The 25354-nt window shown below is 40.2% G+C and overlaps 1 protein-coding gene and 1 pseudogene across 3 annotated transcripts in view; both read left to right on the top strand.

The window, feature by feature from the left end:
- Positions 1-25354, top strand: part of TMTC2 (transmembrane O-mannosyltransferase targeting cadherins 2) — a 538840-nt gene that overhangs the window by 123667 nt on the left and 389819 nt on the right. The gene's annotated exons all lie outside the window — the stretch shown is intronic.
- LOC103108294 (large ribosomal subunit protein eL32-like) lies at positions 2723-3879 on the top strand (annotated as a pseudogene).

Raw genomic sequence — 25354 nt, 5'->3', positions numbered from 1 at the left:
TCAAGGGTTTCCTAAAACAAGTAAGATAGATATTATCTATATTGTAAAAATGACTCAGTGACAATTTTATGACATTATTATGTAACTTTATGGAACCATCCTTTGGGTCAAGTAATATTTTTATTTATTATGATTATAAAAATGTATTAGTGATTTAATAGTTTTTTTTTTACAGATTTATAAGATAAAGGGTCAAGTAATTTTTTATTAGTGATTTAATACTGATTTACAAAATTATAAGATAACAGGAGTATAACTCCACACCTTTCCCACCACCAGAGTTCTGAATCCCCATTCCCTCCATTGGAAGCTACAGCAGTTTTCCTAAGGTTGCTGATATGGGTCAACTATTATTTCTACAACTGTCTATATTTGTATATATTTGCCCATTTTTTTAAGGTCCTAACTTATCTTCCTTTCCAAGTCACGAATACACCTTTTACTACATCCAAATGTCTCTCCTTTTTTCCTCTTTTCTCTCAGGGCCCTGATGGAGTTGGAGTTCAGAGCCCTGTGGGCACCTTCCCCCTATCATTTCTCCCCCACTAGGAGTCTGAATCAAAATTGTTTTGGGGGTACAGAAGGTGGGAGTTCTGGCTTTTGTAATTGAGTCTCTGCTGGAAATGGGCATTGGCAGTTCGATCCATAGCCTCAGCTTATTAAGGGATTTTTTACACAAATACTATTAAGTACAAAGATGGCATGATAGTGTTATACATAGATCTGTTTGAAAGATAAGAAATAAATAAATAAATCTTCCCACAAAACTCATGGAAATATTTAAAATTCTTACACAGTTTTATAAGAGTTTTAAGTAAGGAAACTGAGTCAGACTGGACAGACATGTCCAATGTTTATTTACCATGATTATGTAATTTCTTTTTTAATGCAGGGATTGGAAGACTAGGGATCAGAAGTAAGGTACCCATGACCTGCTGGCTGGCGGGAAAGGGGGATTGGCCCTGCCAGGACTATAAATCTAGTCCTTCTTCCTGCTGTATCCCTCTCCCCTTAGCTCTCATATGTTCAAATTCTTTTGCATTAAACATGTATTTCTCCATTTCCATCTTGTTTATAATTTACTAAATGGCAATCTTCTGTACTTGAGGAGAGAAGGAAAGAAAGAAAAAAAAAACAAACCCAGCAATCTTTCTTCCTTTGCTTCTCTTTTTCTCCCTCCTACCCCTCCCAGATCTTTTTCACATTCCAGAACTAATGTCCCCATTACTCCCACAAGATACATAAATGCCTCTGGACAATGAGTATTATGACTATGTCCTGAGCATTTAGTTGGACTCAGTGTAAGCACTTGACTGCTCTTGGTTTCTTAGTCTAGTGTATGTCTCTTTCACCTTGAAATCTGAAAGTCCTACCCCCATCACTCTCACATGCAAGAGCTGCAGAGCTGAATCCTGCCCCAGGCTGCTGTAGGTAGAGATCCTTTCACCCAAGAATGAGCCTCCCTAGGCCAGCCTTTCCTTTTGCGGCTTCCTGAAATCTCTGAATTCAGCCTTTTGTCTTTTTGAAACCAAACACTAGAACATGTAATGAATAGTTAAGAGGCTTTTCAAATCCTGTGAGTGGTGGGTGTAGGAAGTGAGGCTTAGCAAAACCATCAAGATCATCCTAAACATGATAAAACAGGGCAGGGGTAGATAGCATAATGATTATACAAAGAGACTCTCATGCCTAAGGCTTTAAAGTCCCAAGTTCAGTCTCCTGCAACACCATAAACCAGAGCAGATCAATACTCTGGTAAAACAAGTACATAAATAAATAACATGCAAACTGTAGGCTGTAATTATGCAGATGCTGAATTCCAGAAGTGGGTACAAATAGAGAGGAAGGACCAGTTTTAAGTGTTTTATAAATGGCCAAGAACTGGGTGCCAAAGGTATATCATGTTGAGTGAGATGAGCCAGAAAGAGAAAGATGAATACCAAAAGAGCTCACTTACAGGTGGAACCAAAGAAACAAGGACAGAAAGGGAAAATGCAAGGTGAAACTTGGACTGGGGACAGTACATTGCACCAAAGCAAAGATCACAGAGGAAGGAGAGTATGTAATGGGATGGAGAAGGGTGTTGAAGTCCTGGTGCATGATGGTAGAAAACAAACTAGGCTGGGCAAGAGAGTATCTTGAGCTATCTATCATGGGGAGTGAGAGGTTGGACATATTGAGAAACCTCGGAATGAGGAAGTGACCTTCTATAAGCGCCTGACCTTTCCTGGAGCTTTGGTCACAGATCTTGGAATGAGTAGTTGACTTTATCATTGCTACAGTTCCAGACAAAGCAAGATATGACTAAGCCACAACAACAACATGGCCCATTGTACAACCTTGCTGTGCAAAGCCCCATCAAACCTCCTCTTTCAGTAGGTTTAAAAACCAGCTGGTCTGTAGGATACAGTATCAGCCCAGACTAGTCCACTGGAACTGGTCTGACTTCCTTATCTGCTCCCCCCCCCCCCCCAGCAACTTTTCCTTCCAGTAAACCTGCTTTGGCCCTTAGAGATGCATGTCTCTCTGTCTCTCTCCTTCTTTACATCTCTTTCCTATCATTATGTGTCAACAAATATACTGCAGACCTTTAACCACCATCCCCAAATAAATAAAACAGGCAAAAGAAACTCATTTAGAATAAAGAAATAGCAAGCCTATGGGCTATATAAGTAACCGTTACTATGATGAATGAGTGAGTGATGTTTGCAACAGAAGGAATACATAAATTCCTTAAACTATTTATTGAATTGTTGGAAAAGTCATGACACATTTTTGCATAGAGATCAGCCCCTGCACCCCGCCCTCCTCTCTCTTCCTCGGCGCTGCCCACAGAGGTGGTGGACATTTGCTGCTTGGCATCATGGCGGCTCTCAGACCCCTTGTGAAGCCCAAGATCATCAAGAAGCAGACTAAGAAGTTCATCCAGCACCAGTCGGACCACTATGTGAAGATCAAGAGGAACTGGAGGAAGCCCAGGGCTATCGACAACTGTGTGCAGCGCCGCTTCAAGGGGCAGATCCTGATGCCCAACATTGTCTACGGCAGCAGCAGGAAGACCAAGCACGTGCTGCCCAGCGGCTGCCGCAAGTTCTTGGTGCAGAACGTCAAGGAGCTCGAGGTGCCGCTCATGTGCAACAAGTCCTAATGCGCAGAGATCACCCACAACGTCTCCAAGAACCGCAAAGCCATCATGGAGCGGGCGGCCCAGCTGGCCATCAGGGTCACCAACCCCAAAGCCAGGCTGCATGGCGAGGAGAATGAGTAGCCGCCCCCACACCGAGTCCTGTTAATAAACCACAGACCCACCTCAAAAAAAAAAAAGAAAAGAAAAGCCTAAAAGAATACATCATCCCGGAAGTTTCTCTCTTCATGTAGTACATGCACTATTGAAGTGAGATGTCTCGCTTGATGTATCACTGTGTAGGGATGTTGACTAAGGCAGGTTCTCTGCTGAGACATGCAAAAAGGTTCTTGCATCCCTCTAGAGAAACAGTAGTGAGAAGAAAAAAAAAATCAGGGTATTTGAAGAACTTTGTGCTATTAGTGCCATAGAAGGAAGCCTGACTTGATCCTTCCTCTCTTTTTTGCATATAACCTTGAGTCTATTGTTAAGAACCATAGAGCATCAGAATATGGGATACTTCATACTCTTAGTAATAAGCTTTCTATATTCTATTATGTTTACTTTTTTGTATTCTCCCTGCGGAGTCCACAAAGCAAATACTGCTACTATTTCCCTCTGTTCTGAGAGGAGAGGATGGCTTGCAGAGATGAGCAATTGCCAAGGTCTTGTTAGGGCCAGAGTTCCTTTCTTCTGAGGTTGAGCCATGGCTTAGTCATTATTGCTGGAGGGTGGGTCAGCCAGTAGAAGTTGCTCTTTCTCCCTAGCTGTCATCTGTTGTCTCTGTATGAAAGGCTCAACCTTGAGAATTATTCTGACATTATAGTTTGCATTATAAACACTGCAGTTTGGAAGCATCATTTGATAGCACTTTTTGCCCACTCTCTTGTGACTTTTCTTTAGAAGATGCCGGGGTGGTGGGGATGGGGGCGGGTTGATGGCTCTGGCTACTCCTGGTTGAGTGCATATGTCACCATGCTCAAGGACCCAGGGTCAAACCCCTGGTCCCCATATGCAAGCGGGAAGCTTTGCAAGTAGTGAAGCAGGTGCTGCAGGTCTCTCTGTCTCTCTCTCTCTAGCCCCCTTCCTTTCAATTTCTCTCTGTCCTAGCAATAAAAATAATGATGAAAAGAAAATGCAGATGCTGATTTTGCTGGAGAGAAGCCAATTACTGGCCCAGATTTATTATGTTTGAAAAGACTTCCCCTCCCCTGTTCTTCCTTGCCCTTCTTCCTTATTTCTCAATAATGAGGAGCTGTTTGACCCCAGTAATGCCTGGCCCCTTTTTTGGAGAGCAGGTTGAATGAGCTCATCAGCATCATCACTACCATTGGCGTGGCCATTGCCTCTGGGCTGTTTTACTAGAGAATAAGTTGTCTCTCTCTTCATGTATTCTGTGAATTAATCCAATAAGACCTCTTGGCTTGTTTGTTTCTGTCATGGGAAGACAAACCTTCTCAAGAATAAGTACTTTAATTTTTCACTAGTTTTATTCTACCTTAATGAGAAATACAGAGAGAAAGACACAGAGAGAAGGGCCAGAGCACTGCTGAACTCTGGCTTATGGTGGTGTTGGAATTGAACCTAGGAGCTCAGAGCCTCAGGCATTGAAAGTCTTGCAGAACCATTATGCTGTCTCTCCAGTCCTAAGAATAGGTATGTTAACCTTCAGTGATATCATATAGTTCCCAGCTCTGACAGCATTCAGTGAATGGAGCTAGAATATGAATGGATTTCTCTAGTTAGAGAGCAGTGTTAGAAAACCGAACTCCTCTATCATAAAGAGAAGTCATAATCCTAGAGAAGTTATCCTGCCGTGGAGTTGCTAGTTCTTTCCCTTCTGAAACTGTTTTTTTATCAGGCAGAAAAGGTTCTTACCATTTATTTTATGTTATTTATTTTGTGGGAAAGTCCATAGCTCTCATTTGTGCTAGTAGTTTCTGATTTATTTCTGAGAGTAGGTACCCTTTTGCTTTTGTTAGGAAATGTGTCTCATCTCTGACTGTCCTTTCTACAAGTCACCCCCTCTAATTAGTCACTTCAATGAAAAAAACACAAACCCTTTTCTTCTATTGTTATATAATTTCAGCTCATAAGCATGTGAACTTTCTTCTTTGCTAGGATGTGTCTTTTTTCATTTATTTAATTTCATTTATTTATTATCAGAGCATGGCTCAGCTCTAGTTTATGGTGGTGCAAAGGATTGAGCCTGGGGCTTTGGAGTCTCAGGCATACAGATATTTGCATCACTACCATGCTCCCTCCCCTACTCTGGCCTGGCTTATCTTTTACTAATGTCCTAAGTCATGACTATGCTAACTTTGCATCCTTATGCTAAGTTCAGCCTTTCACTGCTTTATATTTTGGAATTCACAGTACCAGTTGTCATCTTTTCTGTTCTCTGCAAACAACTTTAATACACGAGATAGAGAGAGAGAGAGAGAGAGAGAGAGAATGAATTATATTGCTGTCTTGTTTACTAACCTGGTCATCTTATAGCCTAGAGGTTCACTAGCAGAGGTTGACCAGTAGTACCTGCATCCTGGGGAATGTTTGAAGAATGCAAAGCCTCCACTGGAGTCCTAGATAAACTGCATCAGAAGTCTGTTTCATGACAACTTCTGGTGATTTTGAAAAAAACATTTTCCAGTTTGAAGCCACTGCTCCTAGTGACAGGGGCATGTGGGCCTTTTGTCAGGCTGACCACAGGCTCATGCCTCAGCAGCCTCTGCTCTGTGACTGGTGTCCTCCTCCCAGCCACTCTAGCTGCCATTGTTCTGGACTCCTGTCATTTCCTGGACATCACATATATTTCCAAGCTCTGGGCTTCATTATGCTGTTCTGACTTGATCAAGGCTGTTTTTTATCACTTTTTGCCACCCCTTCCTCCTTGGTGAAGTTCCACAGAAACAAAGAGAAAGAAAATGTATTGAGAGGAGTGTGAACCAGCTTGATTAAAAGAAATATATATATATGTATATGTATATGTGTATATATATATATATATATATATGCTTCCCACCATTTATTAAATATGTGTGCACTTCTAGGCTGGCTTTTGATCTGAAATAGGTATTATAATATGTTACCATCATTGTAAAGGCTGAGCAAAATGTTCTATGTAAAATTGCCACCAGATAGTATATCAAATAGAGATTGGTATTATAATTTTCCATGGGGGTTGATAGCATGATCATTATGCAAAGAGACTCTCATACCTGAGGCTCCAATGTCTCAGGTTCAATCTGCCATACCACCATAAACCAGGACTGAACAGTTTTATGGTGTAAAATATATATATATTATAACTTTCCTTGAGGTAAAATATTCACATAATATAAAATTGACCATTTGAAATTGTGCATGACAACGACATAGAGCACATTCATAGTGTTGAGAAACCATGGCCTCTGTTTAGTTCCAGAACTTTCCACAACCCCCAAAGGAGTGCCTGTACCCAGCAAGCTGCTACTCTATTTCCTCTCTTTCCCTCAGTGTTGCTTTTACATGTTCTTTTTACATGATAGATAGGTCAGGAAATAAATGTTGTCTTATTCATCCTAAATAACTCAAAACTATGGAGTGCTTACTACTGTGCACTGTGTATATGCATGTCGTGTTTTAATTCTGACAAACTAAGATGTACTGAGTATCTGAATCAGACTCCATAACATGCTAGATGTTAACCCAGTGAAATCAGCATATGCTATAATACTCCTGTGATTTCCCAAAGTACGATGATGTATTCTTATCTTTTCTTTAACAAGACATTGTCTGACAGAATGGATACACACATAATATATACAGGCTCCTTTGTCAATGGTTCCATTACACAGTAGTGACATGTTTATTACTCTGAATAGTTTCCTCAGTGTCCTCACTTTTTAGGTTTTTACTCAAACAAAACTATTGGAGGTGCATTGGTTTTTCTTCTACGACCTCTCTCGCCAATTTTTACCTTGAGAAACTCAGGTTCCTAATCCCTGACACTAACTTCGGGCATTTAAAGGACCTTGTATTTTCTGTTTTCTTTCAATTTCTATTTCATCTTTCTCTCAGGATGCTATGATGACTAACTCATTCTTTTAATTATTTTAAAATTTTTACTTATTTACTTTCTTTTTAAAAATTTCTTTATTGGGGAATTAATGTTTTACATTTAACAGTAAATACAATAGTTTATACATGTATAACATTCCCCAGTTCTTCATATAACAATACAACCCCTACTAGGTCCTCTGTCATCCTTTTTGGACCTGTATTCTCCCCCCACACCCCCCCACCCCAGAGTCTTTTACTTTGGTGCAATACACCAATTCCAGTTCAGGTTCTACTTTTGTTTGCTCTTCTGACCTTGTTTTTTCAATTTCTCCCTGAGAGTGAGATCATCCCATATTCATCCTTCTGTTTCTGACTTACTTCACTTAACATGAATTTTTCAAGGTGCAGCCAAGATCGGCTGAAAACAGTGAAGTCACCATTTTTGATAGCTGAGTAGTATTCCATTGTGTATATATACCACAACTTGCTTAGCCACTCATCTGTTCTTGGACACCTGGGTTGTTTCCAGGTTTTGGCTATTAGAAATTGTGTTGCCAAGAACATATGTGTACACAGATCTTTTTGGATGGGTGTGTTGTGTTCCTTAGGATATATCCTCAGGAAAGGAATTGTAGGATCGTAGGGCAAGTCCATTTCTAGCCTTCTGAGACTTCTCCAGACTGTTCTCCACAGAGGTTGGACCAATTTATGTTACCACCAGCAGTGCAGGAGTGTTCCTTTGTCCCCACAACCTCTTCCGCATTTGCTGCTGTTACCTTTTCTGATGTATGACATTTTCACAGGAGTGAAGTGGTATCTCATTGTTGTCTTTATTTGCGTTTCTCTGACAATCAAAGACTTGGAGCATTTTTTCATATGTTTCTCGGCCTTTTGGATCTCTTCTGTGGTGAATATTCTGTCCATGTCCTCTCCCCATTTTTGAATGAGGTTATTTGTTTTCTTGTTATTGAGTTTGGCAAGCTCTTTATATATTCTGGTTATTAGCCTCTTGTCTGATGTACGGCATGTTAAGATCTTCTCCCATTCTGTGAGGGGTCTCATGGTTTGGGTAGTGGTTCCTTTTGCTGTGCAGAAGCTTTATAATTTAATGTAGTCCCATAGGTTTATGCTTCCCTTAGTCTTCTTTGTAATTAGATTTGTTTCATTGAAGATGTCTTTAAAATTTATGTGGAGTGGTCTGGGAGGTGGATAGGACTCTCAAGCGTGAGGTCCCGAGTTCAATCCCTAGCAGCACATGTACCAGAGTGATGTCTGGTTCTCTCTGTCTCTCTCTCTCTCTGTCTCTCTCTCTCGTCATTTCTCATGAACAAATAAATAAAAATTTAAAATAAAGAAACACAAATGTGTTAAAAATTCTATGTGGAAAAGAGTTCTGCCATTATTTTCCTCTAAGTATCTGATAGTTTGTGGTCTAATATTCAAGTCCTTGATCCACTTGGAATTTACTTTCGTATTTGGTGAAATACAGTGTTTGAGTTTCATTCTTCTGCATGTTTCAACCCATTTTTTCCAACATCACTTGTTGAAGAGACTCTGCTTTCCCCATTTAATAGTCTGGACATCTTTGTCAAAGATTAGATGTCCATAGGTATAGAGGCTTACTCTGGGCTCTCAATATTTTTAATTTTTTTTTATCTAAACACATCTTCAATTCTAATTTCAGGTACAGATTTATTTTGAAAATGACTTTCTTGAAACATTCTTTGCTTGATGTTGATTGAATTTTTTCAGTGATACACATCCCATTGATCCCTGGCACTTGGGAAGCCAAAAGACGTACTAAACGTTGCCCTCTCAAATAATACTTGAATTCCTTTGAAAAGTATCTGTTGTAAATAAGGGCTCACCAGCATGTGGATCTGAGACTGTTTTCCATGCCTTCCTCCTGTGTCAGCTGGAAAAGACTTAAGAGTCAGTGTTATGGGCTGGGGTGGAAACCAGAGTTGAAGTTGGATCACTAGAGCTCTCATTAGCATCTTTCAAACCCAAATACCATTTTGTTTCACATAGATTTATTACACTGTCTCTCTCCTCAATTCACTACAGTGTATGAAGGCACAGTTGGAGTCAACCAAAGCGATATATAACCCCTGAACCAATTAGCATAATTTACAGTGTCCTTGATAGGCTTATCTACTGTATATAAGACTTGGGAAAATGACTGAGCATTCATGCCTCCTTGATCTCTATGGAAGTTTTATTATTATTTTTTTCAAAGTCAGCTGCTTTGTCCCCACAATGTAAACTTCACCTATTTGATTTTCAGCTCTCTGCCAGAGAAACTTCTTTACAATTTGAGGACCCCAGGGTGCCACCGCCAAGTGCTTTGCAGTCTTTCACTTGTTTGCACAGGGTGTGTTGAAGCGTGAGAAGAGGGCACATGTGACCTGGTCCTGGGGCAGCTCTGTGCCCTGGGCTGGCATGTGGGACAGGGCACAGGCCTGCAATTTGTTCAGCTAGTGCTGACTCCTGGGGCGCGCTCCTTCTCTCTGACTCCTCCCTTGAGTCTTTGTCAGCTCTCTTTTTACTGCCTGTCACTGGGCTTTGGTTTGCCTTTTGTTCTTGAAAGGTATAAATGATGCCCATTTCCCCTCTTCCATCACATCTCCCCACTCAAACAAAGAGGGGTTTCTGTTGGGAGAAATAAATTGAGGTCCACGCTTAGTGACATTTCAGAGAGCAGGCCAACCCCTGCCTGCCTGCCTTAGAGAATTTCCATTCCACACACAAGTGGAGGACTGTGTATTAGGGGTTGGGGGTGGGGGTGGTTTGGACAGTTTGCTGTTCTACATTTCAAGGAAGAGCATCTCAAGGTTTGTTCTCCTGTCCTGGCAAAAGAAGCTTTTGTTTTGCTACTACTTCTAAAGGCTTCCATTACAAACTTGAGGAAAAAGAAAGTCCAGTTACTATAATATGTGCCATTCTACTTCAAGAAGGTGAGTTCAACCACCTCTTAAAAGTATTATTTGTTAAGAACTTAAAGTGAAAAGTCAGAGCAACATACCTTAGTTTTTTGACTGTTGGGCTTTAGCTTTCACTCTTAAATTAGTCTAAATTTCAGTTTTTCCATCTGAAAAAGAGAAGAGGGAAATGATCTTGCAATCCTTGTGATTATTTAGGTACAATTATTGGTGATAGTTTCTGCCTTGTAGTGGATACTCAGGAAAAGAAGGTACCAGTGGAATTGATAGAAACCATTTGGAAAATATTAATAAAGGAACCCAGGAATTCCCCACTCCCTTTATTTTATTTTTATTATTTATTTGAGTTTGGTGTTTTCTAGTACAGTTGTTGATACATGAATACAATTTCTCAGCTCCCCACCATAGGTGTCAGCAAAACACTCTTACCCCCAGCTTACCTCCTCTTCCATCATCATATACTGGGACCAGAAAGCCCTCCATTTCCAACTCCCTCCCTCTCACCCTTCTTTCCCCAGAGGCCTTTGCTTTGGTGCAATACATCAAACCCAGCTCAAATTTTACTTTGTTTCTGCTTTCTGTCCTTGTTTCTTAAGTCTTGCCTATGAGTGAGATCATCTGGTATTCATGTAATTGGACATAGAATAGTTTGTAGATGCATGTCTTGAATGGAGGGATAGGACTTGAGATGTCTTAAATAAGTATTGGTTTCCTCAGTTTACAGTTGGGATATAATCTCCTCTCTCCTATTGTAGATTTCGCTTTAGGTATTACTAATGCCATTAGCCCTTCAGAGGTGATTTACACGATGGTGTGTTCTGAAGACAGACAGAGAGAGAGAGAGGCAGGGAGAGAGAGAGAGAGAGAGAGAATGTGTGTGTGTGTGTGTGTGTGTGTGTGTGTGTGTGTGTGTGTGTGTGTGTGTGTGTGTGTGTGTGTAGAGAGAGAGTGAGAAGCTTCACTTCAGCCTTGTGAAGTTCCTGTTGTGGCCTGGTGGGAGGAGAGGTGGTTTGTAGTCAAGGTGACCCAGCCAACTCTTTATTTCAGTGAAAGCACTGAACATGATGGGTGTTTGTGTGTGTGTGGGGGGGTACAGCTGGTTACTAAGCTATCTTGAAACAAGGCTGAGGAATGATTTTATGTGTTAAAAAATAAATAAATAAGTTCGACAATAGACTGACGCCGGCTGAAGGCTCTGGTGTTAAATTGAATCTTTCGGTGTCTCGGGTTGTACTCGTACAAACATTTCTGGAAAAGCTTGTGGGATTTACTTGAACACATAAAACAATGTCTGGTTCTTTACATTTATTTTAACTTGATCCAACATTTCCCTTTATCTTTTGGTGAAAAGAGCTGACAGAAATAGCTCCAGCCTATTCCAGCCTTTAGGTAGTTGGTCAAACAATAACTTTGTTGTGGTGGTTAGTTTAGGGGGCAATATATTCTACTTTGCACAGTTCGTCTTGTACTGCACAAGAGCTGTACTGCATTCCACTTTTTTTTTTTTGGTTAGGTGTGATCTTACATATCTGGAAAATAGTATTTTTAAAATTGATATTGGACTAGAGAGGGCTTAGCCTGTTTGAGCTCAGAACCCAGAGGTCCCTGATTTAACCTAGGCACTTCTGTATGCCAGAGCTGAACAGTACTCTTGTTTCTTTCTCCTAATATATTAATAATAAAATTGCTAAATTTCTTTTTTTTTTAATTTAATTTTATTTATTTATTCCCTTTTGTTGCCCTTGTTGTTTTTTTATTGTTGTAGTTATTATTGTTGTTGTCGTTGTTGGATAGGACAGAGAGAAATGGAGAGAGGAGGGGAAGACAGAGAGGAGGAGAGAAAGATAGACACCTGCAGACTTGCTTCAGCGCCTGTGAAGCAACTCCCCTGCAGGTGGGGAGCCGGGGTTTGAACCAGGATCCTTATGCCGGTCCTTGTGCTTTGTGCCACCTGCGCTTAACCCGCTGCGCTACAGCCCGACTCCCAAATTGCTAAATTTCAAGAAGGTCTAAACATTAACAATAATTTACCTTGAAAGGCTAGGATTTAAGTGCAGCTTCTGTAAACTGCTCTGTTTCCTCATCCTTAAAATGGAGCTCTAAAAGGTGTTCTTGTGTGTGTGTGTGTGTGTGTGTGTGTGTGTGTGTGTGTGTGTGTGTATAATGCTATTTAAGTCATCATGAATGCATGTAAACAAAGAAAATACATTGTCATTTCAGAATTTGCTACAATGAAAGGCAACCTTAAAAACAGTTGGTTTTGGGGGCTGGGCGGGGCCGCAGTGGGCTAAGCGCAGGTGGCGCAAAGCGCAAGGATCGGCACAAGGATCCTGGTTCGAGCCCCTGGCTTCCGACCTGCAGGAGAGTCGCTTCACAGGCGGTGAAGCAGGTCTGCAGGTGTCTATCTTTCTCTCCCCCTCTCTGTCTTCCCCTCCTCTCTCCATTTCTCTCTGTCCTACCCAACAACGAACAACATCAACAATGGCAATAATAACCACAACGAGGCTATAACAACAAGGGCAACAAAAGGGGGAAAAATGGCCTCCAGGAGCGGTGGATTCCTGGTGCAGGCACCAAGCCCAGCAATAACCCTGGAGGGAAAAAAAAAAAAAAAAGTTGGTTTTGGAAATGTCTGTCTACCACAAGGCTAAATGTGGGTGCATGCTATAATTCATGCCAACAGAATAATTAAAAAATAGCTTTATTTATTTTAAGTAGGTTTTTTTCTTTGCTTTTTTTTTTTTTATTGACACCAGGGTTATTACTGGGGCTCAGTGCCTACACTACAAACCTACTTCTCCAGAAAGCAATCCCCCCCCCTTTTAAAAATCTGTTTTATTTGACAGGACAGATATAAATTAAGAGAGAAGAGGGAGACAGAAAGGGAGAAAGACAAAGAGACACATGAAGACATGTTCACCGGTTATGAAGCATTTCTCCTGCAGGTGTGGAGTACAGGCTCAAATTGAGGTCCTTATGCTTAATTGAGTGTACCACTGTCTGGTCTCATTGTTGTTTATTTATTTTTATAGTTATGTATTTATCCCTTTTGTTGCCCTTGTTTTATTGTATTGTTGTTGTAGTTATTATTGTTATTGATGTTGTTGTTGGATAGGACAGAGAGAAATGGAGAGAGGAGGGGAAGACAGAGAGGGGGAAAGAAAGACAGACACCTACAGACCTGCTTCACTGCCTGTGAAATGACTTCCTTGCAGGTAGGGAGCCGGGGGCTCGAACTGGGATCCTTATGCTGGTCCTTGCGCTTCATGCCACCTACGCTTTAATCCGCTGTGCTACCACCCGATTCCCTATTATTTATTTTTATGCCACCAGGGTTATTGCTTGGGTTTAGTGCCTGCACAACAAATCTACCACTAATCATTTGTTTTCTTTCTTTTAGAGACAGAGAAATTGAGAGGGAAAGGGACATAGAGAGTGAGAGAGACACCTGCAGCAGTGCTTCACTTATAAAACTTCCCCTCCGTAGGTGGGCACTAGGGGCTTGAACTCACGTCATTACATGGTAACATGTTCACTCTATGAGGTACACCATTACCTGCCTCTCAAGACAATGTTAAAGCACAAATCCTTTAGTCTGTTATGGTCCTTAGAGTCTGATGGTACAGGGGCCTGCCTTGGTGGGGAATCTCCTGGTCCTTTTGCTTTCACTCTCCTATTGTAGGGAGAGAGAGTGTATGTGCCCTGCTAGTTCTAAAAGGTGAGAAATGAGCTTTATATACCAGCAAGAGTTTCCTGGGGAGTGATTATACAGAGGCAGAATTAGAAAAGCCTCTTGGTTTTACTATGACGTGGCCTTTCAGCTTGGGGAGCAGGGGCCTGACTGTCAAGGCTCCATGAAGTTGTGTGGAAAACAGATGTTTTTCTTTCTAATTTATTTATTTTTAATGACTTTGTGTTTCCTCTTCCTCCTCCTCCTTCTCCTCCTCCTCTACCTCTTCTACTTCCTCTCTCTCTCTCTTTTTTGCCTCCAGGGTTATTGCTGGGGCTTGGTGCCAGCACCATGAATCCACTGCTCCTGGAGGCTACTTTTTTCCCTTTTGTTGCCCTTGTTTTATCTTTTCTGTGGTTATTATTATTGTTGTTATTGATGTCATTGTTGTTGGATAGAATAGAGAAAAAGCGAGAGAGGAGGGGAAGACTGGGACACCTGCAGACCTGCCAGACTGCTTGTGAAGTGACCCCCCCTGCAAGTGGGGAGCTTAAACTGTGATCCATATGCTGATCTTTGTGCTTCGCACCATGGGCGCTTAACCCGCTGCACTACTGCCCGACCCACCCCCTATTTTTTTTTTTTTTTTTTTTTACAGAGTACTGCTCAGCTCTAGCTTATCGTGGCACAGGGGATTGAACCTGGGACTGTGGAGCCTCAGTCTTGAGAGTCTCTTTGTATGAACATTATGCTATCTACCTCTGCCTGGGCTCCCTTCTTTTTCAAGTTTTTTTTCTTTTTTAATATGGCATTAGGTTATCATTGGGAATTCTGCCTGTGTGATGAATCCCCATGCTCCTGGCTGCCACTTTTCCTTCCTTCCTCTTTTCCGTCCTTCCTCCCTTCCTTCCTTTTATTTTTTTTTAATTTATAAAATGGAAATAATTACAAGACCATAGGATAAGAGGGGTACAATTCCACACAGTTCCCATCACCAGAACTCCCTATCTCATCCCCATCCGTTGAAACCTTTCCTAATCTTTAACCCTCTGTGAGTATAGACCCAAGGTCATTATGGAATGCAGGACGTGGAAGGCCTGACTTCTGTAATTTGCTTCCCGCTGAACATGGGCATTGGCAGGTTGATCCATACTCCCATCCTGCCTGTCTCCTTCCCTAGTGGGGGGGGGGGGGCGGCTCCAGGACATATTGGTGGGGTCTGCCCAATGAAACTTCTAAATAAACTTTCTGGAGTCTTCTATCATTGAGGAACATGATGGGCACCAAAGTGAAACTTACGTTTAGATGTGACTTGTCTCCAGGATGCCAAGGCCAAGTCTGCTGACCTTTTTGGAAGCACAGATGAGAATAAATAGTGAAATAATATACTAAATACATATAAACAAGTATGGTAATTTATAATATGTGTTTGTATGTGAAAGTGGAGAGGTGACATGTTTAACTTGGTTTTGAACTCTGGCCCGCCTACCTGTGAGACCTTGGGCAAGCTGCTTCACCTCCTCTCACCTCTGCTTCTTCCTCTGTAAATAGAAAATAGTAATGCTATAATCCTTACAGCAGACTACCTGAGGACTCAATGAGGTAATGCACTAAGCAGAGAGCCTGGCCTTTAATTTCAGTCCACTAAAAGAACATTAATAAGACAAGCAAAAGGGCTGCCATCCCTGCAGGTATTGGGGAGAAGTTATTCCTTAGGGCTTGGGTAAACATCTGGCTGATTCCATTACTCATAGTGCAGCTCACCTGTGTCTGTTACAGCCTTGCTCTACCTGGCTTCTGTCCTCTTTGACTTTCTTATTTGGACACTTAGTGTTAGTACTTGGTACCCAACTAACCTTGACATGTCTTTCTTTCCTTGTAATTTTCATTGCATGTGTCTTTAGAGCAGTGTATATATATATATATATATATATATATATATATATATATATATACACACATACATGTGTCTTTAGAGCAGTGTATATATATATATATACACTTGAGTAATATATATACATAAATATATATATTACTCAATGTACATTTTATTCAGTAATAAATGTATTTTATTGTTCATAAAGTAGACTACTTTGAGCAGGAGGGGGAGGTGTAAACGTCAGCATTTAAGTTCCTAAACTCATAAATGCTTATTCACAGTTCACAGCTCTCCTCCCTCCCATGGCCATCACTTCTAGGAGTTTTACTATTTTCACACTTGGGAATGTGAAAGATAGGGGTTTTACTCTCACTGTTGAAATAATAAAAATGTCATGTCTGCATGGGTTTTTTTTTTTTTTTTGGCACGGGGGTGGGGGGGAAGAAAACATTGCTGATTTTATTTTTTCTTTAGCCAGTAGAATGGGGTCCTATGCAAACACATTTTTCCCGTTAGCCTGTACTTGGAAATATGGAATGTGTTTGTGTGTGGCTCAGAGTTGTCCCTGTTGGTTTTAGATCATTATTAAACAACAAAGAGGGGGATAAATCAGAAACATACATCGGCATGCTTAGAAGGCATGCTAATGGAAGTTGAGGGTGCCGGGCTGTCTTTTTATAGTTTCATGTATTTTTTATCAAGTGTATTTATTTTTAAACCTTTTAAAGTGGAGGCAAGAGCTTTGACAACTTCTAAAACATTTGACTATCAATTTAAAGCTCTCATGCAAGACTACAAGCATGGAGTGGGGATGGGGAAAGTTCCCAGTGTAATAAAGGACAAAAGGCAGTAGGTTGAAGGCATGTGGAGGAGATGGACTGAATCCTAGTTGGGAAATTTAAAGAAAATTTTTAAGCATTCCTCCCTAAAGGATGAAACTGATTTTGACAAAGAAAAAAGAAAAAAAAGTGGCTGGGGTTAGGGGGTGGCAAACCTGGTAGAATGCACATTACAGACCTCAGGGACTGGAGTTCTAGTCCCTGGTTCCTACCTGCAGGTGGTAAGGCGGAGCTTCAAAGCAGTGAAGCAGGGCTGCAGTTGTTTCTTTCTTCCTCTGTCTCTCCTCCTTCCTTCGCAATTTCTGACTACCCAAAATAGATGATTAGATCACTTAATATTTTTCTTTTTTATTTATTAAAAGAGAACATTGACAAAACCATAGGATAAGAAGTGCACAACTCCATACACTTCTCACCACCAGAACTCCGTATCCCATCCCCTCCCTTGATAGCTTTTGGATTCTTTAACCCTCTGGGAGTATGGACCCAAGATCATTGTGGGATGCAGAAGGTGGAAGGTCTGGCTTCTGGAATTGCTTCCCCGCTGAACATGGGCATTGACAGGTTGATCCATACTCCCAGCCTGCATCTCTCTTTCCCTAGTGGGGCGGAGCTCTGGGGAATCAGAGCTCCAGGACACATTGGTGGGGTTGTCTGTCCAGGGAAGTCTGGTTGGCATGATGGTAGCATCTGGAACCTGGAGGGTGAAAAGAGAGTTAATATATAAAGCCAAACAAATTGTTGACCAATCATGAATCTAAAGGCTGGAATAGTGCAGATGATGAGTTGGGGGGAATCCTCTATTTTGTAGATAGCTAGTAGGCATATTTTAGTTATATTCCAGAGGGCCTGTGACTATACTATTTTTTTTCCCCCTTAGCCTGAAATCTGATATGCAGGTGGATCCAAATTATTGTCTGGGGAGATGATGCCAAGAAAATGGGATGGAGAAAGAGAATTCTAAGTAGAAGGCAGTGCATAAGCAGAAGTGAACTGATCTGTTTGAGGAATAAAGTTTAAATGTGCTGGAAAGACAGAATGAGAATGTCTTACAGATTAGAATTACTAGTGACAGGGTTTAGACTCTGATAGGGAAGTAAGTACTGCTTTGAGCAGACTGTACTAGGGAGGTTATTCTTGTAGCTGGGCAGTTAGAGAAATTCTGGTGGTTGGAGAACCTTAGAAGGAGCTTCTATAGTGTCTATGGATTGTTGCCTTGAGGACATGGATGTCTGTAATGAAACTGGAATCTAGATAGAATGACAAGGTGTAATGATTATATTGAAAATTGATTATCAACTAAATTTGATGCTGATTTGAATAGGAGCGGGGATCAAAGATAAGTCTAATAACTCGATAAGGGATGGCTAGGAAGACTGGGCACCATTAACAAATTAAAGGGCACAGGAAGCAAGTTTTAACCTTTTGGATCTGTTGAGTGTAAGGGACCAGTATTATCTTTTGACATTTTGTTAAATACACCTGAGAAGGCAGTTGCAAATGTAAATGACAAATGTTGAGTTTTCCATTGACAAGGTAAGATGAGACAATTGAGTTCCATGAGTTGATACTATTAAAAATAGAGGCCAATTTTTGGATGTTAGAGAAGTGGAAATTGAAGAGAAGAGAGTGAACTTGGAAGGACAGAAAGAGGAGTACAGCATTACAGAATAGTAGGGGAATTTTAAGAAGGAATGCAGCTTTAATTGCATTAAATATTTCTCTGTGAGTGAGGTTAACTGTCATCCTGAAAACAGTTTTGATGAAGAGGAGGGTATTCAGATCAAAGGGTGTAGAATTAAGGGGTCAGTGAATGCTAAATAAATGAAAATAGTTCTCACTGACTTTTAACCTTGAGGTTTTCTATAACTTTTTTGAGAAATCCTGATTTGTTGTTGTTGTTACTTGGAATCTACTTCTGAAAGATAAATCTTGAGTGTTACACTTAATAAAATGTTACTTCTTTATCCATAACAGTTCTATAAAACTGTGATGATTCCATTCTGCTTTTAAGAGACAATGCCAACTTTCCTGGAACATCATAGACACTTAAATAAATACTTTAGTTTATCTTCTGCCCTTCTTTATCCACTCATGATTAAGAAGGGCAGAATGATGTCAATTTACAATTGAGGTGTTAATTTTTCACAGTCAGTAGCAGTGGTAAGGTTTTATTGTCCAGAAATTTGTTTCAGTTGAACTCAGTTTCCATAAAAGATACTGTATTTGGAGCTCTGGTGGTGGGAATTTTACCCCTCTGATCCTATGGTCTTGTTAGTGTTTCCACTTTATAAATAAATACATTTAAAAAAAAAAAGATCCTGCATTTACAGACTCTGTAAATTGATATGTCTTATTGTCATAGTCATAAGAGGTTTCCTAGATGTATGTCTTTTTATAGAGACTCCGTGCAAACACAGCTTTCTGCTATTTTCTTCACTTTTTAAAAAATTCTCTATTTTCTTTTTTTAAAATATTTTATTTTATTTATTTATTCCCTTTTGTTGCCCTTGTTTTTTTTTTTTTATTGTTGTAGTTATTATTGTTGTTGTCGTCGCTGTTGGCTAGGACAGAGAGAAATGGAGAGAGGACGGGAAGACAGAGAGGAGGAGAGAAAGATAGACACCTGCAGACCTGCTTCACCACCTGTGAAGCGACTCCCCTGCAGGTGAGGAGCCGGGGTTCGAACCGGGATTCGAACAGGGATCCGAACCGGGATCCTTATGCCAGTCCTTGTGCTTTGCGCCACCTGCGCTTAACCCACTGCGCTACAGCCCGACTCCCAAAATTCTCAATTTTCATTATGACTTCAGCCTGTCATCAGCAATGCTAAAATACTTATTTATTTACTTATTTATTTATTTTTAATGCAATCAGGGTTATTGCTCAGGCTCAGTGCTAGCACTATGAATCCACCACTCCCAAAGGCCATTTTCTTTTCTTTCTTTCCTTTTGTTTGTTTGGTGTTTTAAATAGTATTAGATAATATATTGAGAGAGGAGGAAGATTTAGGGAAAGAGAAGGACAGATACCTGCAGACCAACGTCAGTGCTGGAGATACTTTCCCCCCTTCAAGTGATAAGCAGGGTACTGAACTTGTATCCTTGAGCATTGTAACAGGTGTTCAAAACTTGGTGCGCCATTGCCCGGCTCCTGCTAAACGTTTTTTCTTTTTCTTTTTTTTTTTAAATTAACTCAACTTCTTTTATTTAGGGCATATTTTTTGCTACTTCTGAGGACTTATTTTGTGCAGTTGACTTAAACATTGTCAAATAACAACAACCTAAATGGTATGATAAAGGATTCAGGAAAAAAAATGTTTCCTTTATTGTTTATGTCAACTCTGACAATATTTTCTTTTAAAGAAAAAAAGAAATGACTCAATTAGAGAAATACAGTAACAATTAAAATTAAGTCAAGTAGTTAGGAGGTATGAGTATGATTTTCCATGGCAACTATAGTTAAATTCCTTTTCAGCTTGCCCATAAAGACCATATAAAAATTCAAATGATAGTATTTGACATTTCTATTTATTTTTCCCATAGGGAAGTAGAATGTGGAATTTGGATAATGGGTCGGTCCCTCTCTCTCTCTCTCTCTCTCTCTCTCTTTCTCTCTCTCTCTTATACAGGCTTTGTTCTTAGAAAATTTCTCCATAACTTCATGACATCTAGTGTAGCTTTATTTTAAGTTCAAAACAGGCAGTTATGAACGATTGTAGGATCTTGTAAAAGGCTTTTTCTGCATCTATTGAAATAATCATACAGTTTTGGGTTTTCCTTTTCTTGATATGGTGAATTACATTTATTGATTTAGCCTTGCATCCCTGGGTTAAAGCCTACTTGGTCATGGTATATAGTCTTCTTAATGTATTGCTGTATCTGATTGGCCAGGATCTTGCTGAAAATGTTAGTGTCTAAAAATGAGAAGTCATCTCCTTTGCATCACCTTGGATGAAATTCGGAGACATCATGTTAAGAGAATAAACCAAAAAGAGAAGGATGGTTACCGAATGATTTCACTTATAAGTGGGACCTAATAATTTGGAACAGGGAGGGAGAAAACAAAGTGAAATATGAGCTAGACATGGTGTGTTGCATCAAAGCAAGTATGCAGAAAGGGGTGGCCCTAGGGAAGGGTGGAAGAGAACAGAACTGTGGGGGTTGGGTTTGAAAATGACTACATGGTAATACATTAACCCCCTCAATAAAAAAGTTAAAAAAAAGAAGCAAGCAGTTAATATCCATGATTATGGAGGGGAGGTTTGAGATGAACAAGTATAGGAATATAAATCTTCAAATTTTAAATAATTAACAGAAGTAATTCCAAAAATATTCTAGGATATGAAAGTGTTATCTCATGCACTTATGATTTTTGTTTGTTTTTTCTTTTTTTTAATATTTATTTTATTTATTTATTCCCTTTTGTTGCCCTTGTTGTTTTATTGTTGTAGTTATTATTGTTGTTGTCGTTGTTGGATAGGACAGAGAGAAATGGAGAGAGGAGGGGAAGACAGAGAGGAGGAGAGAAAGATAGACACCTGCAGACCTGCTTCACCACCTGTGAAGCGACTCCCCTGCAGGTGGGGAGCTGGGGTTCGAACCGGGATCCTTATGCCGGTCCTTGTGCTTTACGCCACCTGCGCTTAACCCGCTGCACTACAGCCCGACTCCCTCATTTATGATTTTTAAGCTTATGAGATAATTATATAAAGAGATGATTGTGTTACCTGCCAAATGATTTTTTTTTTCCTACCAGAAGATTTATACAGGGCTCCTTTAATTCGTTAGTTCATGTGGGGCATTTAAATGTTAGTTTCCAGATTATTAACTTCTTGACAGAACACTGAAAGGGCAGGGATTCTTCAACCAGAGTGTTAGGAATAAGTTTCTACATTGCACTGATCATAATGGAGCAAAAAAAAAAAAAAAAAGAATTATTTCCTGAGATTTCTGGGAATGTAGCATTTCCTTTTTATGTCATGGAAAAGTATAACTTGTAGGACATGAAGATAGAGCAATGTAAATTTCATCTCTGATACAGTACACCAAATGCAGACTTAGATGTGATATGAAGGTTATCTTTGAGGCCATGAATATTTCCATTCATTTTATTTTACACACATGTATATCCAGAACTTCAAATTAATTATGTGTGACCTCTGAATGAATGAAGATTCATGGAACAGTTGGAAAAATCTCTCTTCACTGAAATAACACAGAATAGCCAGACTTGTTTATTTTGGATAGTATGAATAGACCCATGACAATCTTTATTTACTGATGGTGAAATCATCCTAATGTGCTTAGATTCAGATGTAAGCTGGAAAAGAACTGTCAGTATTTAAGCAACTATGCAAGTAAGTATAATAAAGTAAAATGGTTTAAAATGATAATTGAAACAAAATAATTTTGTAATTATAGTTATCCAAATACATATATTTTTCTTCCTTGCTGAGCTTTAAGAAATTTCAAGTCTTATTTGAAGACATTTAATAAAGATGTGATTGCATTTTAATTTAATGTAGAAAAGGGCATCTCTGGATTCAATATTTAAAAGAACAGTTTGTGGCTCTCTGGGAATTATAATAGGGTAGAAACTGTGAAGATTCAGTGAAAATTTTGCTAAATTCTAGGTACTTCAAAAATCATTAACTGAATTTCCTAAACATTACATAAACTTTTTTAGTGGTTCTTAAAAAGAAGTAAATGGTGGTCCGGGAGGTGGCGCAGTGGCTAAAGCACTAGACTCTCTAGCATGAGGTCCCGACTTCAAGCCCTGCCTGGCAGCACATGTACCAGACTGAGGTCTGGTTCTTTCTCTCCTATCTTTCTCATGAATAAATAAAATCTTAAAAAAAAAAGAAGTGAATGATAATATAATTAATTAGGTTATTTCATTAAAAAAAGGAGAAGGAGAAATTTCTCTATGACCTGGGAGGTAGTATAGTGGGTAAGGCATTGGGCTCTCAGGTATGAGGTCCTGAACTTGATTCTTGAAATCACATGTTCTATAATGCTGTCCTGGATCTTTCTCTCTCTCTCTCTTATTAATAAATAGATACTTTAAAATAATTTCCTCATATTTTAATTGTACTTGCATAATAATTATTGGCAATATTTTATTTACAACAAAATGACATGTATGTATATTGCTTTGTAATTTTAAAAGCTACTTTGTTATATATTTAACCTTTAAAACCATCAGGAAGGAATCATTGCTATTTACTTACATATATGGACAATGATGTGAAAATGAAATAAATTAATCGTCAAGCATTGTTTATTTTTGCTCATTTAATTTCTTCATTTCTTTATTATTTAGACATCACTCAAATGCAAGGAGGCCTTATGTAAATATGAAGGAAATATGTGTTTAATTTCAAGTTGGGTTCTTTGTTCTTGCTTCAAATGCAGTTTTAATTATGTGTTGTTAAAAATGTGTTGTTGGTTTTGTTTGGGTACTATAATGAATTCTTTAAAATTTATTTAAGAAAGGAGACATTATTAATAAAACAGTAGGATGGGAGGGGTACAATTCCACACAATTCCCACCACCCAATCTCCATATCCCATCCCCTCTCCTGATAGCTTTCCCATTATCTATCCCTCTGGGAATATAGATAGACCCAGGGTCATTATGAGGTGCAGAAGGTGGAAATTCTGGCTTCTGTAATTGCTTCCCCGCTGAACATGGGCATTGACTGGTCGGTCCATACTCCCAGTCTGCCTGTCTCTTTCCCTAGTAAGGTGGGTCTCTGGGGAGGCAGGGCTCTAGGACATATTGGTGGGGTCCTCAAGTCCAGGGAAATCTGGTCGACATCATGCTGGCATCTAGAACCTGGTGGCTGAAAAGAGAATTAACATACAAAGCCAAACAAATTGTTGAACAATCATGGATCTAAAGGCTGGAATAGTGCAGATGAAGTGTTGGGGGGGTACTCACTGCAGACTCTTGTGTACTTCTGCTTTCAGGTATATATTTTGCCCTGGTTTATGGACACTTGTGAACATATGCTCTATCTCAGGGAACCTGGTCTATATCTAGATTTGGGGACTTTATTGGGGAGTAGACCACCTGCAATGGAGTTAGAGAATACTATGAAAGGAAAGGTGTCACCCGAGTGATGAAGCTGAATGGTTGTCATTCCACACCTGAAGACTCTGTTCACAGTCTGAAGTGAAGTGTTGTTGAGCCAGATGTTGTTTTGCGCGGGCTGCGGAGAAGAGAGAGGAGGGGTCAGGAGCGAAGAGGAAACACAAATCTTTTTTTGCGCTGGCACCTCAGAGTTGGGTGCTAGAGAAGCAGGTTGGGCCACGTGGAGGTAGCGAAAATGGCCGCCCCACACAGTAACCTTTCCTGTGTCTGAACACCGGAGTGAAGCGCTGGCAAGAGAGAGAGAGGTGCGGAAGAAGAAAGGCTTTTATAGGAGCAACTTTCCTGAGAATGGGAAGGGGGAGGAGTAACCATAGCACTCTAGGATAGGATGATAACTCTCCTGAGAATGGGAGGGGGGAGGAGTAACCAAAGCACTCCAGATATCGTGGGGATATAGACAATGCCCTTAGGGCATAACATGGAACAGGCACTCCAAGAATGTCCCAACTCTCACGGGAACCAGCAGTAGCCTGAGGAGACAACATAGCAGATGTGACTGCATTGGCATAATTTCCCAGCAGTGAAGCATGCTGGGGTGGCACTCATTGCATTGATTAGGTTGTGATCGGCAGATGCAATTATTATTTGATATGAATTGAGAGAAGCATGCAGGAAAGTGGGCCCCACCCTAAGGTTCAAGGACTGGGGGAAATATAGGCTCTATAGTGGAAATGTGAGGTTCCTGCTGTCTTAGGATTCAAGAAGGCAATGGATCGTTACTGTTATCATCACATTATTTGGTAATTGGGTTAACTTTGAAAAGTCCCTTTGTTAGGGCTTGCTGTCTAATACCCAGCATCTTGTATATAGTTGTGCCACCAGTTGCTTCTGTTCTCCCTTGTCTAGGCTTTTGAGAGAGCCAACATAGCAAAGAATCAGCCTATGTATTAAGAAGACTCAGTCTATGTTTTAAAAAGTTCGAAACATATGATCAATTTCCCCCCTCTCGTATTAGTTAAATAGTGGTATATATGACTACACTTTAATAGGAGTATACATAAACACAATTCCCAACACCAAAAGACTGTGTCCCATCCCATCCTCCCTGCCCCCCCCCCCCCCCCCACTGCCCGGGGAAGCCAAATGTCCACCTTCCCCCTCAACACAGGGTTTTTACTTTGGTGTCCTACTCTCGAATTAATCAGATCCTGCTTTCAGTTTCCCTTTCTGTTCTTCTTTCTCAATCTGTTGATGAATGGGATCATCCCATACTCATCTTTATATTTCTGACTTAGCTCACTTAACATAATTCCTTCTAGCTCTGTCCAAGATGGGTCAGATAAGGTGGGCTCATTGTTCTTAATTGCTGTATAGTATTCCATTGTGTATATGTACCACAGCTTTCTCAGCCACTCATCTGTTGTTGGGCACCTGGGTTGCTTCCAGGTTTTAGCTATTATGAATTGTGCTGCTGTAAACATAGGTGTACACACATCTTTTTGATTGGGCATTATGGAGTCCTTGGGGTATATCCCTAGGAGAGGAATTACTGGGTCATATGGAAGGTCCGTGTCTAGCCTTCTGAGAGTTTTCCAGACTGCTCTCCACAGAGGCTGGACCAATTTACATTCCCACCAGCAGTGCAGAAGGGTTCTTCTGTCCCCACAGCCTCTCCAGCATTTGTTGCTGCTGTCCTTTTTGATGTATGCCATCCTCACAGGAGTGAGGTGGTATCTCAATGTTGTCTTTATTTGCATTTCT

This window comes from Erinaceus europaeus, chromosome 5 (genome assembly GCF_950295315.1).
Source record: "Erinaceus europaeus chromosome 5, mEriEur2.1, whole genome shotgun sequence".
NCBI classification, from domain to species: Eukaryota; Metazoa; Chordata; class Mammalia; order Eulipotyphla; family Erinaceidae; genus Erinaceus; species Erinaceus europaeus.
Note: the sequence above shows the minus strand (reverse complement) of the source record. Positions and strands in the feature narration are given on the sequence as shown.